The sequence below is a fragment of the Mirounga angustirostris genome, unplaced genomic scaffold (assembly GCF_029215605.1).
Source record: "Mirounga angustirostris isolate CCGP_5_RB_7025 unplaced genomic scaffold, mMirAng1.0.hap1 SCAF_1, whole genome shotgun sequence".
Lineage (NCBI taxonomy): Eukaryota > Metazoa > Chordata > Mammalia > Carnivora > Phocidae > Mirounga > Mirounga angustirostris.
Window position 1 is genome coordinate 17,501,710 of NW_026991709.1, and position 18,171 is coordinate 17,519,880.

General features: G+C 35.4%; 1 long non-coding RNA gene and 1 pseudogene across 1 annotated transcript in view; one reads left to right on the forward strand and one right to left on the reverse strand.

Annotated features, from left to right (window-relative positions):
* LOC123863249 (uncharacterized) overlaps positions 1 to 18,171 on the reverse strand; it is a 98,076-nt gene that overhangs the window by 30,661 nt on the left and 49,244 nt on the right. The window lies entirely within an intron of this gene.
* Positions 16,391 to 16,590, forward strand: LOC123834906 (small nucleolar RNA U3; annotated as a pseudogene).

Genomic DNA, 18,171 nt, shown 5'->3' on the forward strand with positions numbered 1-18,171 from the left:
TTGTATGCTATACAAAAAGTATAACTTTTTTCCTAATAAAGAATTTCCTGGTATAAATAAGAATATAAAGTACATCAATAATTCATAGTATTGTTGGGGTGCCTGGGTGGCTCAGTGGGTTGAGCGTCCAACTCTTGATTTTGGCTCAGGTCATGATCTCAGGGTAGTGGGATCGAGCCCCCTGTTGGGCTCCACACTCAGCAGGGAGTCTGCTTGAGATTCACTCTCTCCTTCTCCCTTTGCCCCTCCTCCCCTATCTAAAATAAATAAATAAATCTTTAAAATAATTCATAGTGTTCTTAAGAAAGGATAAAAATAATTCTGTTAAATAAAATTATAAAACAAAGTTCTGATGGTGATGGCCATCCTCAAGTCACTTCTGAGAATCACTGGTGGTAAGACAGCATTGCTGTTGATACTTTAAAGCCTGAGTCAACTTTTCTTAGATATTTATAGGATGAATTTATAGATAAAATATAGGAGCAACTATTTGTGCTAGATTGTTTTATTGCAGAGAGTTTTTCATCCTTCCTTTCCTGTAAGGAAATTATTCACTGCTGCTTATTGCCCTGGAGTTCAAGTGGCTCATTATGGAAAGACAATTTATTCCCTGCTCCGTTGACACTGAACCTGGCCATGCAATGTGCTTTGGCCAATGGAATATGAATGGACATGGTATATAATACATTGGAGAAGAATCTTTAAGATGCACTAATAAATTTTGCCAGCCCATTTGTTTCTGTCTTCTGTCTGGGTCCTGGAATGGAAAAATATGTAAGGTTGTCAGTGATCTTAGCCTATGTGTAGCTTAAACAAGAAATAAATGTTGCTTTCTTTTGCAGCCACTGAGATTTTATGGTTGCTTATTCCCTCAGCAAATCTGCTAAAACAATCTGTACAGTGACAATTTGGTGAAATGAATTGTGGCAAAGACCTCATCCTTATTTTACTTACTGCTGAATTTTCAGTGTTTGAACAATACTAACATAGAGTTAGAACTCACTAAATAGCTTTGGATGAATTAATAGAGTGGTGAATTGAGTGAATTAAATAAGAGGATAGTCATCTTCATTACAGAGCAAATTTTGAAAGTCAAAGTAAGATACAGAAAAGAATAGATATAGAATGGGGTCACATTGAAAAAAAAACAGGAATAGCAAGTCAGTCATCTTTTATGCAGTATGAAGAAATTGACAAATGTAGATTGTCCTCAATTCACTCCAGTTTGTCTTCTTCCTCTCTGAGTTTCCCAAATGTCCTCCCATTGCAAATATTGAAGATTTCATCTTTCTTGACATTTCATCAGTTTTCTTCAATGTTGAACAACCACGTTTTTTGAAACACTTTCTCCCTTCTGCAATGCCACACTCTGTTGGTTTTCTACTTATTTTCTTGACTTCTCAGGCATTAAGTGTTGACATTACTTACTCAAGGCTTTGTCCTAAGCCTTCTTTCTTCACACTCCATACTTCTTAGATGATTTCATCCATAAATACAGCTTCGGTTACCACCTATTCAAGAATAACTGACACTATCACATCTCTAATATTTACTTCAAGGTTGAGCTTCAGCCCTGGATGCCTGGCTTTGCCTGACACCTGCAAGTGGATCTCTCCAAGACAGGGAGCAAAGCCAAAGGTACTGAATACTTCTGGGGTGTTTCATAAGCTGAGAACTAGAACATGTCCATTGAGTCTCTCTCTAGTGTTAGCAAGAGTTTTTTTGTGACGTGATAGAGGTAAATTCAAATAGGAATAAGATGAATTAGTCAGTGATAAGGAAATTGAGTAGGATGTGTGAATAAGTACAACACGGATAAAGTTTGTTATGGGACAAAGAGGTAGGTTGTCAGTTTCAGGTGAAAGTGCATACTTTGACATTCAGGTACATTTCACATTTGTGGGATTGGTAGCAGAAAATAAAAGCTACAATACATCTTTTGTTAAAGGTAAGTCTTATGTTAGATAACTAATAACTATAACTATGCATTTTAGATATTTTTCTGCCCTAATTTGACACTGAAAATAAGATCTTTCCAATTTTTAAAAGTAAATGTTTGATAGATAGTCATTATTTACCGGTTTAATTTACTAACATCCTATTAGCCAGTTGGACATGAAACTATGGTCTCCCCAAATTTAAAAAAAAGCATAGTTAAGGGCGCCTGGGTGGCTCAGTTGGTTAAGTGAGTGCCTTCGGCTCAGGTCATGGTCCCGGAGTCCTGGGATCGAGTCCCACATCGGGCTCCCGGCTCAGCGGGGAGCCTGCTTCTCCCTCTGACCCTCTCCCCTCTCATGCTGTTTCTCTCTCTCTCTCAAATAAATAAATAAATAAAATCTTTAAAAAAAAAAAAGCATAGTTAAAATGTGATGTCTAGAGTAGCAGAGTGTACTCCATATATCTCTTTTCACTTGGAAATAAACATCTAAATTGACATTCTTGAGATTTTTGCAGAATGTAATGGTTAATTTTATGTGTCAGTTTGACTAAGCCATGGTACCCCACTGTTTGGTTGAATACCTCTGGATGTTGCCCTAGAGGTAATTTTTAGAGATGATTCACATTTAAATCAGTAAACTTTAAGTGAAGTAGATTACCTTCCATCACAGGGTTCGGCCTCATTAATTCCCTTAAGGCCTTAACAGAAAAGACCATGATTCCCTAAGGGACTGTAGTATCAATTCTCTGGGTGTCCAGGCTTTGAGCCTGCCTTGCAGATTTTGGACTTGCCAGTTATGACAGTCATGTGTGCCAATTCCTTAAAATAATATTCAAGAAATAAATATTCTTATTTACAAATAAGATTGATTATATAATTACTATAGTAAAATATTTTTATGTATTTAAGATATATACATATATATCTTATGTATTTAACATATGTATTTCTCTGGAGAACCCTTATTAATACACTAGGATTCTCTTGAATTTCAAATAGAAGTTGGAGGCAATTTGAAAAGACTTTTTTTACAGGGCTTTTAAACCACAGGTAATATTCTTTTTTTTTTTTTTTTTTAATCGGGGTAGTAGTTGCATGGATATTTACTTTACTAATATTCTTTAAAATATATTTTACATATATATTCTCTGCAGTATTAACGTGTTTCACAATTGAAAAAATAGGATAAAAATTAAATTTGGAATTTTAATTTCCAGATGAGTATATAGTATATAAGATATAAGCCAATATCTATTCATTTCATTTATGAGATGGTACCAATTCTAGTTTGTCCTCCATATAAAACAGATGAGGTCTTAACCTCAGATATGACATTTTGGTCACATATCTTCTATTTTCTTTTCTTCCTCTTCTTCTTCCTCTTCTTCTTCTCCTTCTCCTTCTTCTTTTTTGAATCCAGTAGGCCTTTTTACAGATAATCTTTTTGTGTCCAAGATTTTATTTATTTGAGAGAGAAAGAGAAAGAGTGCAGGGGGAAGAGCAGAGGGAGAGGGACAAGCCAACTTCTGGTTAAGCATGAGCCCAATGTTGGGCTTGTTCCAAGGATCCTGAGATCATGACCTGAGCCAAAGGCAGATGCTTAATGGACTGAGACACCCAGGCACTCCTACAGATAATCTTTAAGACTTAATGATACAAGAAATAAAAATAGCTTGCCTTTAAGAAGTCTTTATTGGGGCGCCTGGGTGGCTCAGTCGTTAAGCGTCGGCCTTCGGCTCAGGTCATGATCCCAGGGTCCTGGGATCGAGTCCCACATTGGGCTCCCTGTTCTGCGGGAAGCCTGCTTCTCCCTCTCCCACTCCCCCTGCTTGTGTTCCTGCTCTCACTATGTCTCTCTCTGTCAAAAAAATAAATAAAATCTAAAAAAAAAAAAAAAAGTCTTTATTGACCAACTTGTGATTGAATAGCCTCTTACTATATTTTCTTTATCCCTTTTCCATCAAACTTTACTTAATTCTGACTTACCAGTTTCCCCAATCTTGCTTAGAGCTATATAGTAGGTGATTTAATTGAATAAACTCTATGAACTAAACCTTGATTTTTTAGCTTCCAGATACCAGTCTCTCAAGCGAAGTGATGTCTATTTCAGAAAAGTTCAGAAACACTGTAGTTAACTGGGAAAAGGTCATTTGGCATGCTCATCATTCCTCTAGCCACACAATGTAAGTAGGTCCCTCCCACAGAGGGTGGGCAAAGAACCTATTCTAGAAACACAGATTTGGGCTGGTGCCCTGGTATAAATCTCTCCATCTTCAACCATCAACTGTTCAAGGAAATTCTCATTCTTTGTTAATCTCTTTTTCAAAATGAATGAACATAATAAAATATAACATAAAAAATAAAAAGTTAACATAATAAAAAATAACAACATAATAAACATAACATAATAAAAAAATAAAAAGTTAAAAAAAAAACTAATGAAAGCCCCACTCATTGAATTTCCACCAAAAATATGCAAAGTTTGAAAATTTTTCTCAACTTCTGGAAGCTTTTGATTGAGATTTCTCATCTGTAGCCCAAGTGATTTTAAGTTACACTGTTCCTATTGCAAATATGGTGATCCATTTGGTTCCAGTTTGCTTTTTAACTATCAGTGACTTTCATTTGCAATAGGAAGTTTGTCACATCCTACTCTGATTTTTAGAATGATGTTAAAATTAAAATCAGAATAGACACGTGTCGCTACTACAAGTATACATGTGTATCTATAATGATTATGCTCTATGAATAGGCACACTCTTTATATTTTGTGAAAAATATACTTCCACTAAGTCACTTGCATTGACTATTTTCTGTGCAATTTAAAATCAGTCAAACATGAAATTGCTGAACATTTCGTTTCTTTCTCTATGCAAGACTTAAGAACCAAGGCTGTATGATGATCAAAACATAACATTCTGGACTTTAATTGTTACATTAAACAGTCTAATACACATGTGGTTTTGAATTCATTAAAATGAATTTCCTTTAGATACTTTGGGTTTGCCTTCTGTGAGATCCATTTATGAATTGGGCTGTTTGGCTGATGACTAGACATCAAGGAATGAATGAGAGAACTGTTTTCATTTGCTTCAGTGAAAATTTAGCCACATTCTTTGTAAGGGGTTGACTTGTTTTCCATTTCTAAACCCCCGTCACTCCTCATTGATCTTAGAGAAACATTTATGTAATGACAACATATATGTATTTTATAAAAAGTAACATATCTTTCCATATTCCTTTCAACTCTGAACTTCCTTTTGCAAATTTTTGGATTTGTATTTTCCCCCCAAAATCCTGTATCATAAGAAATAGAGGTCTATATACAAAATCAATTCAACAAATTGGAATAAAATAACTTCTTTTTAATTCAGTTATAATTGACATACAACATATTAGATTCAGGTATACAATGTAATGATTCAATATTTGCATATATTATAAAATGATCACCACAACAAGTCTAGTTAACATTCATCACCATATATAGTTACAAAAAAATTTTTTGTGATGAGAACTTTTAAGATCTATTCTTTTAGTAACATTTAAATATGCAATATAATATTAACTATAGTCACCATGTTGTACATTACATTCCCATGACTTATTTTATAGCTGGAAATTTGGAATGAAGTAACTTTTAAATCTAGGTATACTACATATTTGACTGCCTTCAGAAAAATTTAAATGGCATCGCTATATTTGTGGCCTCATTCCAAAAATAGCAATGTCTAGGCAACACTCATGTTCAAATTCCTGTAACATTAACATGAGATGAAATTAATACAATGAAAGTTTTCATTTTATTTCAATTTTCATCTTTGTGGAATAAGTAGAAGAATGAAAAAACATCCAAACTCTAGTTCCAGGTGTAATTATTATAAATGTTTTTCTGAAATTCGCAGAAACCAGAGAATGTTTTAAGCCCTTTGGAACAAATCATTATGATTCCAAATGGCTAGCCCCGACTATGCTAAAATCATTATAACCTACGATACCATGTGAAGGACAAGAAAAATAATCAGCCTCTTAGCAATATGTATTTCTGATATCATTGAACGAAAACAGTTTCACCTTGCCTATAAATGATGACGAACTCTAAATGAGGGTTTACTGTAAACACAGTTTAAACCAAAATGAATAGATGATTTAATGTTAAATAATAATCTACCTGACTATATAATTGTTATCACATTTAATATACTTTTAAATAAGGCATACTAAATATTATAATCATTTAATATCAAATATTATGTAGAAAATTTCAGTTTGGATTACTATCTGAATTACTTGCTTTGATAAATATAAACTGTCACGAGAACAGAGATCTCTTAAACGTTAAGTAGTTGCATTATTTTTCAAATAAAATTTTGATAGCCTACACTGTGGGTAAATGTACATCTGCCATTGAAAGTAATGAGCAACTGGACAGGGAACCTGGGCTCTACAAGGTGCTGTTGTATTGAGCTGGTCAGCATTTGTTAGCTCTGTGACCTTGGAATAGGCATTCCCTTCACAGACTCAGGTTCCCCATCTGCATATGGTAGGTGTGATAGTACCCACTTTGGAGTCCTTATGAGGACTGCTGTAGTTAATGTAGGTGATGTACTTCCAGTAATATCTGCTACCACACAGGAGGCAGCCATCATTGTAGCTCACAAAGGCACACCTAACAATGTTGCCTGAATCTCAGTAGCTGGGAAAAACTGCTTAAAATGGAGAGAGGAATAAGTAAAAAGGATTTTGAAAAAAGTGGGAAGGGACAGAAGTTAAAATCTTTTCTGAGAGAAACGTGGATTTTAGCATTCAAAAACAAGTGCTTGTGAATCTTTCAGCAGGAGTTGAAACTGGCAGCAGCAGAAAACAAGGTAAAAATATGTTTAAATTTGAGTTCACTCAGATTTGGTAAGTATAAAAAATATGCTCAAATAAAGAGCAAAAGCGTGATAAATGGCATAACACTGGGATAATCTGCCTTGCAAAAAAGAGTGACATTACTCCTTTCTCTTAAAGAAATTCATGAAATCACAAATAAGTTGAATCTTCAGTGTTATTTTACATTGACTTTTCAGGTGTTTTTTTTGTTCGTTTGGGTTTTTTTTCTGTGAGCATAAAATGTCAGTTGCTCCCTAATTTTTGATCTAGAGGAAATCCAAGGATACCAGGGAAAGTAGTGATGACTGGAAACATAATAATAACAGGAAGAGTCACAATAGGTACTCCTGGGTGGCTCAGTCAGTTGAGCGTCTGACTCTTAGTTCAGGCTCAGGTCATGATCTCAGGGTGTTGATCTCAGAGTCTTGAGATTGAGCCCCACATAGGTCTCCATGCTCAGGGAGGAGTCTGCTTGTCCTTCTCCATGCCCCTCTGCTCCTTCCCTTCTGCTCCTCCCAGGCTCATGTGAACCATGCTCTTTCTCTATATATATAAATAAATTAAATTAAAAAAAAAAAAAGAGTAGAAGAGATAAGAAGTTTCAGCTCCTCACTCTGCACCAGTCACTGGTCCAAGCACTTCATAATTCTGACAACCCTATAAGATAATGATACTTCCTCCCATTTTACAAGTGAAGAAATCAAGTCACAGAGAACTACATTAACTTTGATCTTTTTTTTAAAAAAAGATTTTATTTATTTATTTGAGAGAGAGAGAATGAGAGAGAGCACATGAGAGGGGTTAGGGTCAGAGAGAGAAGCAGACTCCCTGCCGAGCAGGGAGCCTGATGCTGGACTCGATCCAGGGAGTCCAGGATCATGACCTGAGCTGAAGGCAGTCGCTTAACCAACTGAGCCACCCAGGCGCCCAACGTTAACTTTAATCTTAAAAGCAATGGGGAAGAGCTGGTTTATACAACGGTCCATTTCAAATATTTGAACATTTTAAAGAATAGGAATGGCAAAAATACCTTGTAGGCTATTTATTCTGAAGATAAATGTGTATTTCTCCTACTACAGATTCATTGCTGAAGTCAATATGGCAAGAAAGAAAAACATTTTTGACAGAGAGAGCTTCCCTCTGCCCTTATAATCCAATTCCTAAAACATATTTGCTTGAATAGCACTAATGATATGATCCAAAAAATATGTAATTTCCTGGAGCCTCTATTTTGTTATTAATAAAATGTCAATAATGATGATGTAATTCTTATCTTTATTCCTCTATAAATAAGGTTCCCTGCCCCAACCCCCCAATCTTCTTTCAAGATTTTTTTCTTTAAAAACAAAAACACAAACAAGTTGCTCAGATATTTTTTGGATGCAATTAGCATTTAAATCAGTGGAATTTGAGTGAAAATATTTCATCCAATCAGTTGAAGGTCTTCATAGAATAAAAACTAAGCTCTCCCTAGCAAAAAGGAATTCTGTCAGCAGATGGCCTTCGGACTTGAACTGCGGTATCAACTATTCCCTTGACTTCCAGTCTACTGGTCAGCTTTGCAGATTTTGGACTTGCCAGCCTTCATAATCACATGAGCCAATTCCTTAAATAACTCTCTTTAGATAGAGGAGTAGAAGGATAGATATGCATACATCTTATTGGTTTTATTTCTCTGGAGAACACAAACCGATAAAAGGGGCACCGATAATAAGGAAATAAATATGAAAACATGTTGCATAATGATAAATTTTATGGATTAAAATAAAACAGGAATAGGGATAAGGTATGTCAGAAATTAGGATTTCAATTTCAAATGGAGAGTGACAAGTAGATATTTGAGTAAAGATGTAAAGAAAAAGGTGGAATAAGCCCTGCAGATAATGAGTTGCAGAGGTCCTGAAATGGGAGTGAACCCAATGTTCAAGAAAGAGCATTGAGGCCAGTGTGCCTGGAGAAGAAGGAGTAAGAAAAAAAAAGTGGTAGGAAAATAAGTCACAGAAGCAATGAGGGACAAAATCATGGAGAATTATATTAGAGAATGTCAGGATTTGGGCTTTTAATCTGAATAAGATGGAACTATTGTTAGAAGGCTTGAGCAGGAGAGTGGTATGTTCTAAATTGGGTTCTCAGATCATTCTGGTTGCTGGGTTAAGAATCACCTAAGGAGGGTTTCTCAGTCAAGAGTCAGTATCATACATTAAGGAATTTCTTAGAAGGAATCGATTTACACATTGTGGGACTGACTAACCAATTGTGAAGTTATCAAGGCAGGCACAAGAAGAAAAGACCATAAGTGGTTTACTGCCCGTGGGTACAGGCCAAAGCTTATTGTCCATAGGCAGTTAGGAAAGGAAGACTACAATAAAGTCCTAGAAAACATGAGCTGGAACTTGCTATCCACAAAGTAAAATCTTTTTATCCCCCACAGAAAGCCTAAATTCTCTTTTAAAGACTTTTCAAATGATTAAATTAGATGCCCCAAGGATAACCTCTCTAATTTCAAATCAGTTGATTATGGACTTTAATTAATCCGCAAAAATCACTCAAAGCAGCACCAAGATTGGTGTTTGATTGAATAACTGGGAAGAGCTGTGCTAATGCCACAATGCTGGCTGCTTCCTTCCAATCCTCCACCCCCTACATGAGACAACCTCTCCCCACCCATCTTATCCAGAAGCATACTAGAAGGAGAATTCTTGGAAATACAGTTTTAGTCTGACCAAGTTACTAAATCATAAAGACATCATAGGGAGAAAGAAGAGAAGCAGAGACACCAATTACACAGTGTCACAATGATCAAGAGATTATGGTGGCAGAGTGGGGAAAATGTTAGAAGATAGAGAAGGGTCGGGTGGGCTGAAAGAGGACATGTGAATCTTGAAGGCCTCAGGCCTACATGGTTGTAGATCAGAAACATTAGAAGGTAGGGAAGGTAGAGATCTCACAGTGAGCCTAGAGAATTCTGGGGTCCCTCTTTCTATTGGACACTTGAAGGTTGGGACAAGGTTGGTCCTTACATTTTCTGTTTTTTCAGCTTCTTGGGGCCTCCCCAGCTTTTCTCCAAAAAGACTTTCAGCTTTAGCCTTTAGCATGAATTCCTGGTTCTCAATGCATTTAGGGTAATTAGCACAATGCCTTGTTCCTAGTTAGCTTTCAACTACTAGTTACCATGACTGCCTTCAATTTATCAAATGGTTATACTTAGGCTTTCCTTTCTAAGTAAGTTATTATTGGTTCGCCTTCCACAGAAAGAGTCATATTTTTTGTTTCTCTTTAAATTGGAACTTTAAAACTTATAAATTGTTGAGGAGCTAGAAGGTGTTAAGGTCATAGTTTCAGAGCCAGTAAAATTTAGTTTGAATCCAGCCTTTTATAGTTGCGCAATCTGGATGATTTACTTACTCTCTTTGTATATTTCATTATTTGTCACAGGGTTCTTTGAGTTAGGAGGGAATATTATTTACGAGCCTTCAGCTCATTGTAGGCTCCCGATTAAGGTTGCTTGCTTTCTTCTTTTTTTTTTTTCCCCCTACCCTGAAATCAGATGAGGAGAGACACTGCTGATGGCCCCTGGAGGCTCAGTTCCTACTCTCCTTTGGTAGACTGAAGAGGTGGCTCAGTGGAGCTGAGGTTTTCAGCAGGAAAAAAAAGACTGATTCTAACTCCTGAAGTTCCTCTTTCTAATAAGGCATCTTCCTCCTCTAGGAAGCTAACCTTTGACACACATTCTACTAAGTTTCTCTGTCCCCCAGTTCTCATAGATGAAGAGCCTTATGGAGTCAAGCTTCCTTTCACATTCCTTCTCCTGGTGTGCTTAATCAATTATGCCCTGCCTCAGAGCAGGTGCAACATTGTCAGCCAGCAGATTGTGTGCTCTTTGGTACATCTCTGCTCATATGTTTTTACAAGATAAGTTCATTTCTATACTGAACTATATGGCTCTAATATTACCTGTGTATGCGCAAAGCTGTGTGTCTTCTTGCCTCTTGTACAACATAATACATAATTGCTTTTATTACTATGATGACTATTGCTTCTATAAATTTTGCATACAACCTTTATTTCACTTTGATTTTAATTGACCGTTTAAAAAAATCATAATGACTTAAAGTGACATTTCATATCCGGTCGTGTGATTGGAAGGGAGATTAAAACATACACAACCAATTATTGCATGCTACGATTTTCTAAGTATTTTTATACAAATGCATATAAAAGTTCAATAATCTGATTTCTCTTTTAAAAATGGAGAAAGAGTCAGAAAAGTGGAATAATTTGTCCAAGTGGAAACACTGCAATTCCATCTGTCTGACCCCAGGCGTATCTTCCTCCTTCCAGGATACAGTATTCACAACTGTAAGGGTAGGAGATTTCTGCTTTATTACTTTATCAGCCCTTTTGTTTGTTCCCCCGTAAAGGGCTTTTAAACGACAATGCCCATAAGTCTCTCCCATCTGTGTGATTTTTCTCTGTGGAAGTTCAGGGTAGGGCTGCAAATGATTTCATAAAACACATTCCAGAATCTAAACCATATGGCTGTCTTCTATGTTTCTACAAACAGATCATGCTATCCCCACACACCAGTAGCAATACATGTGTGATTACACACTCACACAGTAGTTGTTACAGTGATGCCCTTGCCCCCCACAAGGAAAACCATAACCTAACATAACAGAGTAGTTTAGAAATCGTATGTGACACCCATCTACATTTTCTGCTTCTAATATACAAGAATTGTAAAAAATGTAGGTTTCATGGGAATTAAAAACTATTTCAAATTCGAGGTATATTTATAACAAAAATTTTTACCAATGTTTTTGTACAAATGAATAAACACTATGTTTAAATAATGTTTCTTTAGCAGTACCCTGCAATTTATATTTTTATAAATGCTCAAAGATTCCCTACTGCTGTGGTAGCTCAATGTGCTTCTTTAGGAAAAACAAATGCTGCTATACTCTTTCAATTTGTAAATTACTGCAGCATTCAAATTTAGAGTTCCTTGAATAAATACTCTCTAATGTCAGAAATATTTGTTAAAATTCTTTCAATCTTAGCTAAGAAAAGGAAAAGCTCTTTTAAGAAAAGTGAAAAACAGTTTCAATACCCACAGGTGTATTCAAGCAAAGGAAGAGGAGTCCCTAGAAAGACCCAACCCATGGTATGACTCACTCAGTGAATGAAGCTTAACTGACCTCATCTGCAAAGGAGAAATGATAACCCAGATCCAGCAATATCCATGATGAATACAAATTACAAAGTAGGGGATTCTTCCAACAACATGATTATATATATATATATAATTTTTTTTTCTGAATAGCCTGTTTAATGCCAGAGACAAATCATGGATATGAGAATAGATATTCAATGAAAAAGAAAAATCAACTTTTCTAGGACATATTTTCATGAAAGTAGAGAATATTACACTTCAAGGTCAAATGTGGTAGAATGAAGGGTTTATCCAATAGATAAACAAAAACACCAAACGTTAAACTCTGTTGTTTACCTAAAAAAGATTATTTTTTCCAAGGACATCAGCAGAACAGATCTGAGTACACTTGAAAATATTTTGCCCTTGGGCAAATTTATTTGCAAGAATATTTACATGTTTAGATAATGAATTGGTGATAAATACATGAACACTGAACAAGTTTTTGCTTACTTAATAGTACATTGTTCTTGGTGATTTAATGTTATTATTAATGACACATTAGTAATAAAATTATTTAATACATACTACTATCATAATATCATGTATTTGATTAATATGCCATTCAACATTAAAGTGAAAATAAGTATTTGGAAGTGAAATATTTAACCAGAAACTAATTCTTTGAGTTTAGCATTATTTTCTTGTGTGGGTGTATATACAGTTATAAAAAGACCTTGTATTTTAAATGGTCAAAATATTTTCAAAGGTAATTTGATGACTTAATTGTAATAGGTTCCAAAACATATGGATTACATTTCCCAGTTCCATTACAATCCCATTGGGTTTTTAAATAATGGGAAAAACCTCTTTAAAAAGAAAAAATAAAAAAGACCCAAAACATGTGAAAAATAACATGAGCATTTCAACATACTCCATATTCAACAGGATTTGTTCTTCCCAAGTGTATAATTGACCTAAATCGTAAAATTTCTGTTCAAGTACATATTTTCTTTTCGTCACTGTGTTAAACATCATCTCTTAGGCACAACAGCACCTAGTAATTTTCTTTTCCCCCATATTTTCTTTTTTTACATAAGTGAATACTGAGTTGAAAGTACATGAGAAATGGAGGAAGCAGACCTCTCAAACTCAGCCAATTAAGTGTTTGTTTCCTTGATTTTGTTTGTTTTTTAAATATCTACTAGCAGAAAGAACTGACTAGATAAGAATTATTGTTTATTTTTTACCCTCTAATCTCTTTGTTCCCAGATTTAGTCACATAAACAAGAAGTATATTTGTGAAGTATGATTATGCAGAATTTAAATTTTAGATTCATGCTATGTAAAAATATAATACTCAAAACTTGCTTTTACTTGATTTGCAAGGGTAATCATTAGAATTCTAATCATACTTACCATAGGATATTCTCTACAGTTAAGACTGACAAATCCACCCAAGTTGCCAAAAAATGTCAAGACTCCTTCAATAACATGTTGAAAATAGTGTTGTTTTTTGTAATTTTGAAGCAAATGTGTTTATTTTACTTTGACATTGAGAGATGAGCAATTCTCCTTTATCTTCACATTTCATCAGAGATAACAGTTGGCTAGACACAGAATTATCCAACTTGTTCTAGTTTGCTTTCTTAAAGTTTAAACCCCTATCTTATCAAATTCCATGTAATCTTTGGGATGCACTCATTTTTCAATTTCCAAGTTAATTTCTTGTCATCTTTGATTCATCATTGTTCATGTCTCCTGTCAGTAACTAGCTTTAAGCCCTGTCAGTGTTCTGGATTCAAGGGTTTCTTTCCTTTGCATTCTGCTGTCATTCTAGTCTTGATTCTCATTGTTCTAGATTATCTCCTTGGAGCACACCTCGAGTGCCATGATTTACCCCCATTTTAGCCTTTGTCCAGGATGTTTCTCATCCCCTGAAATCTCATGTCTTAAGCCTCTCAAATGATTCAAATCAGATCATCTTTTAAGACCAAGCTTCTATCACTTATCATACCCCTAGCATAACCTTAGGGATTAAGAGAAGCAGGAGTGAAATACTGCCATTTCGCTTATTTTGGAAGACCTAAAATCATTTTTTGTTTGTTTTATGATCCTTTAAATTTTAATATCCTTCTGACTGACTATAATAGATGTGCATTTAGGATTTGACATTCAACTTCTTTTTTGTTATTTTTACAACCTCTGTTGTACAATTTGACATAAAGTTCTGCCACTGAGAATTTTTGTTTTTAGCATAAAATTTGACATATATGAAATAGACCCTATATAAAGGACTTCAAAATAAGCTTAATCAATCACAACATTTGTTGTCACAATTCAACGAAGTTAGAGCTTTAGCTGGCTGAGATCAGGCTGCTACCACCTGAGAAATACTTTGCCTTTATTCTTCCTATATTATGATATCCTAAATCAAGGGTTTACCAAAATTATTAGTGGAAAGAAAAATTAATGATCTAATCTGTGTCATCTTAATCTAAAAAAGAAAAAGAAAGGTTAAATACAAAGCCTCTGGATTTCTACATTTGAGAAAACCCGAAATGTTTTTAAAATGATCTCATAAAGCTTTCACAGCTATGTTAATATGTTCTGTAACGCCTTCTAAAACTTAGGACCTAGAACTCCGAGATCCAGGGATGTATTGTCAGGAATACTGCTGCTACATATATGTGTCCTTGAACAATAGCCTCAAACTTGGTTACACAAATTTCTAGAATTCTGTGAACACAACTCCAAAACTTCATTTCAAATTGGAAAACTATTCCAAATGCTTTATATAAATTCTGACATTTTTTTTTTTTACTATTTTTTCTTAAGCAGAAGTGCCAGTATGACAATGATCATAGAGGAACAAGGCAAAGCAGACGTTCTATTTAACAATGACAGAAAAGAAAGCCTAGTGATAGTGCCTTTCATCTGCCAAATATGTTTATTTTTTTTAAACATCGGTGCAAGAATCTCTGACAATGAGTGGTTGAATTATTTGGACAGCAAGTTTCTTCTAATTCTAAGATTTCCTGATCATACCATAATTTGTTTAAAAAGTACAGCAACACAAAAGTACCAAACACACATACACCCACACATACAAACACACACACACACACCACATGCCACATAAAACTAAAAAGCATACATATTCTTCATGTATATACTATTTCAACTACAGTAGAAGTAGAGTTCTTTCCACAACACAAATAAACAATTGCTAGAATTTCTTCAAACAAATCCAGAATGCAAATGAAAACATCAAAAACAAGAGGGTTTGGGCGCCTGGGTGGCTCAGTTGGTTAAGCAACTGCCTTCAGCTCAGGTCATGATCCTGGAGTCCCTGGATCGAGTCCCGCATTGCACTCCCTGCTCGGCGGGGAGTCTGCTTCTCCCTCTGACCCTCCCCCCTCTCATGTGCTCTCTCTCTCCTCTCATCCTCTCTCTCAAATAAATAAATAAATAAAAATCTTAAAAAAAAAAAAACAAGAGGGTTTATTCAGAGATCAGGATGTTCTTCAGAATACAATATGTGAAAATAGTTTGCACATTATTATATGCACAGGTACACATGCTCTCACACCAGAAGACCTCAAGAATCCTTGCGCAGTGTGCACAGGCTTCCCTGTATGGAAGTGTCATCACTTCCGAATATATCCCGCTATAGAATGAAGGATAGAACTTGGGTCATTGATGGAGCCGAATGATAGATATAAACTAAGATGCATCAAATGTGTCTGATGCAGAAAGATGCCCAAAGATGGCTTGTTAACAGAAGGGATAGTGGTCCTTCCTTCCTACCAAATTCTGATGAAAAATGTAAGATGCACAGTATTTGGGGAGCATTTATTATGAGCTAATTAGAGCATGCTGAGTGGAAATGAATAGTGAATAACTCAAAGGGATTTATAGTCACAGCTTGGAGCCTCGCTGCAAATACTGATGTTCAGCAACACCAGTCCCAAAGGAAATAGGAGCAGGAGGAATATATGCTGTCAGTGTGATGAAATGAAATAGTTGCAACTGCAGATGGATTATTAACTAATATTGACTCTTGCTCTAAAAGCTGTCAGAGTTTTGCTATGCAGCACTGAAACAGCTGGGAATGTTCTGTCATGAAGCCAGTGGAGAAACATTCTAGTTGGGAAGAAATGCAAAACCTAGATATTGGCTAAGGACCTAAGAGTCGTAAATTTGCTCCTGGGTCAGACAAAATGAACACCACTTTTTTAGTCTATTGTAAAAGATGTGCTTCTTTGATTCATCAAAGATTTATTAAACACTTGCAAAGTGATAGGCACGATAGCTTCTCAGCAGTTGACAAGTAACACACCGATCCTGCTGTTATGGAAATTGCAATCTAGAAAACACTGAACTGATCATTTAACATTTTCTATAAAAAATGGAGAAAAAAAAAGACTATACTTTTAGGGATCACTTCTATAGTTGTAACTCTGAACATACAGAATCCCAGAAACCATGAGGAGGAAGTACAGTGTCCTTTTCTGAGCATGAAGCTAGCTCTAGGTATTGCTTCTGCAGCTGCAGGCAAACATCAATGATCTTTCTTCCCTGCATTGGAAGAGCAAGAAGGAAGGGAAACCATCTCACGGGGGGGAGGGGGGGGAGGGGGAAGGGAAGGGGGGAGAAAAAGAAAAGCCTCATTGGTTAAGACAGGATATTTTTAGAGGATAACTGCTGCAAAAATAGATCTAAAGATTTAGGGGCTCAACTTAATGGAAGTTTATACCTCGTTCATATTTCAATCTCAAGCAAGTTGTTTGGGTTAAGGGACTTTTTTTCATCCATGGTGACATTCTTGCCCTGGACTCCTTTTATTCTGCTGTTCCACCATCCTGTAGTGCCTCACAGTCTTCAACAACCAGCAAGCAGAAGGGGTCAAACCATGAGGAAGGCACACCCACTTTGTGAAAGCCTTGGTCCCAAAGTGGCACACACTACTTTTCCTTTCATTCACTTGGCTAATGACTAGTACAACTAGTACAATGACTAGTACAGTTACTACACATAGTATAAGGGGGTGGTATAGAGGTAGCAAATGTAATAATTGGTTTGGCAACTACCTTCCAGCTACAACTTTATGGTGTGAACAAAGAGACCAGATTTTGGTGAACATTTAGACTTATCTACAGTAAGAACAAATTGGAAAACATCACTTAATAAGCAAACTTGTCATATCTGGGCCTTTAACTGGCCAAAAAGATATTAATAAAAATTTACTTTAAAAAGCTTGAAAATATTTGATATACAAAAATATTGTTCAGCATTTCATATAGCAATTTTCTTTTCTGGCCAGGATTAGGTTTATCATAAAGAATACATTTCCTTTGGTGAGTATCTGGGTAGAAAATATGGATAATAGTGGTCTTCCTCAAACAAGGATAATTCCAGCACAGGAATGACGCGTTATTCAAGAAATGAATTTTGAAACTGCTTTGGATTGTATTAACATGAACAGAAATCAAACAATTATAAAAAATTGATGTTGTTATCTATGATGTCTGTGATGCCTGTGTTTTAACCACTAGTGTTAATGTTCTGCATTAAATCCCCATGGTATACACTCAATCTGTTTCATCGGTTCTAAAACAGAACACTTGCTGTCTAATTGAGTCATGTTTGCATTTCCAGCTGTGTGTAGGCAGCTAGCCACATTCTTTTCTATTCATATAAACAGACTATTACAATTATGTAAACAGTATAACTTTTAAATGCTCATTATGTTCCATTAGCTCTATTTACTAGACTCACATAGTCTCAAAACATAAAAATTTGAAAGAAAGGATATTAGATTAGGATAGTATTCTCAGACTGGCCAACAATGTATATACCTAGTTTTATACAAAGAAGAGGAAGCAGAAATCCTTTTTTTAATAAGGAAAATCTGATGTAGTATAGCAACAGAAGATTCCCTTTATAGATGGGCCATTTCCATGGGTGTCAGTCTAACAGATAAATAGAAATTGATGTAAACTAGGGTATACGTTTGATTTAAGGACTCATGGTTGAATTTACATGAATGTATCAGTTATCAAATTCTGAGTCTAAACAATATTTAAATAAAGCATTAAGGTGACATTTAGAATTTTTACTTTACTTTGGAAAGAAGTAGAAAATTAAATTCCTCTTCCCCATCATATTTCTCATTGGTATAAAAGAGGACAGTACTTTTTTA